The following is a 2,309-nucleotide window of genomic DNA, read 5'->3' as shown; positions in this document are numbered from 1 at the left end:
ACTGCCCACACTTCCTTCCCCGGAGAAATTGCAAAAATCCTAGTTGGATGACCTACCCAATACTCCCATGGAAAATTGTGCAAATTGGCCCAACAACTCCCCGACACCCAGCCTGGCCTTCCTCTCGAAAATTGCTTAGTTCTACCTCCCATCTTGGTTTTTCCTCGCAGTTGTCATTGTTGTCTTAGATTTTGAAAATCTGTCTCCTAGTGACATCTGTGCTGTTTTTCCTGACAGTGCTCCGAAGTCTCGCATCCCAGCCTGTATTGTGCTCCCACAGCCTCAATGCCTTGTCCCTCTCCTGGTCACTTGCACCGAAATGAAAAGCAATGCATCATGATACACTAGGAGATTTCTATATTTAATGTTGTCTCGTCATGAGTGGTTGCAAGAATAGGTACATCGATGAAACATGCTGTGACAATGAACGAGATGGAGAAGAGGCACATGCTTGAAGACTTTCTTGCAGTCAAACAAACACATGAAGCACATCTAGCAAGCAAGTGAAGGGGACACATTCACATGTGCCATCAAACAAATACCAAGACCATCAAAGACCCTGCACACTTTTCCATTATCTCCTCTCCATAATATTTCCATAGTAATGTCTTGTCAACATTCCCTTTCCTTTTTGCACATATTTGAGTCCTTACAACTTGTCTTTCTCTATCTGGCATAGAGACCACAAATTTTTGATTGAGGTAACCTATTTGTTCATGGACATTTGTTACCTTTCTTATCAATATCAATATCAAAGATGATTATCTTCTCATCATTTTTCCCAGATCTCGCAATTTAGATCTTATGAAGATATTCCTTCTTTACTTCATTTCAAAGGGTACCTCTTCTAGCATTACAAATATTTATTATCTATCTCCTTTCTTGATATAAAGACATGAGAGGACTTTTAAGAGTTCCTTCTCATGAATTCAAAGGAGACATGTTCAGTGACTTCTCTTCTCCATAAGGATTCTATCAATCCTTCTTATTCTATGCAAGTACCTTTGATGACTTATCTTATCTATAGATCTCCTTGCATTCATGAATTTATTTCAAATAAAAATTATTAATGAAAATACTTACTTGAGATGTGAAGATGAAATCTTCACCTTGATCATATTGGCAGTAGTTAGAGCAGATGTATTGATTCTTCCTTTGACTGAGATCTTTGATAGGCAAATTTCCTTCTTTGCTTTCGAGCTATCTCGATTTATATATCAACAAACTGTTGATATAATGCAGCATCGAATTTTTCTCGCCATGATGTATAGATACCCATCAGATAGTGTTCTTATGGTTTTGTCAACGAGCACCTTTATTCTGCATCGAGTATTGTCCATACAAATTATGACTGAAGTGTAGTGAGACCTATTACTATGTTGTAGATGATCTGATTCTATATTCCCTTGAGTATGTATCATTAAGCTTTCGGGAATCCGAGTTGTCAAGGTTGTTCTCTTTATAGAAAGGATTCAATAACTGGTATGCTGAGATCATGCCATTGAGAAATGGTTGAGATCACTGTGGTATGGCATAGACCAAAATTGTGGAAGTCACCAAAGTTGTTACTTGAGATCTAAATGCTTCATCTTTTGATTGTTGTCCTTCAAAACCCTCGCTGATGTAGACTATTGTTGAAGATTGCTTCTTTGATCTAGGTCTTGATCTTTGAGTGCTTTGTTTAAAACTAGATCCTTGAATTGTCTCTTTTTTTCCCTTCCTTAGACTACAACCACTCCCTCTGATACCATGTTGAAGAATCTAGGGCAATCAGAAATTAAAGTGATTCTTCTTAACATGATAACAATTTGTTAAGTTCTTTTGCAATTTTATCTCAACTTGATATTCATATTATTATTAGTGTGTGTTTGCTTCATTGAACTGATATCAAAACAAAAAAGACAAGAGCATATGATAATTGGCTTTCTGCTAGGGCCAAAACCTCTCCCTCTTGGAGAGGAAAGCCTGCACAAAATTCTTCTTATAGAGATTCCAATTAACGAATACCAAGACCATGACCCTTGACACATTCTGCCACTCCAAGACCAAGAAATCAATCCTCTTCTCTGTCACTATTGAGATCATCATCATTGAAGCCATCTCTATTGCATCACTGAGATCTTCATTACTGCTTCTTCATGTCACTGAGATCTCTTGTCTTCATTGAGATCATGACCTTCAAGACCGAGATCATCACTGAGATAGGATCATGATTGTATGTGTGCCACTATGAGATCCTTTCATCATCATGTTGAGACTGTGATGATCCTTGTCGCTCCTTCTCATTATGATGAGACTGATCTTCCTTG

The sequence above is a fragment of the Pinus tabuliformis genome, chromosome 7, assembly GCF_031772625.1.
Source record: "Pinus tabuliformis cultivar Carrire ecotype Pingquan chromosome 7, CPIR1, whole genome shotgun sequence".
Lineage (NCBI taxonomy): Eukaryota > Viridiplantae > Streptophyta > Pinopsida > Pinales > Pinaceae > Pinus > Pinus tabuliformis.
The sequence above is the reverse complement of the archived record's forward strand: the minus strand, read 5'-3'. Positions refer to the sequence as shown.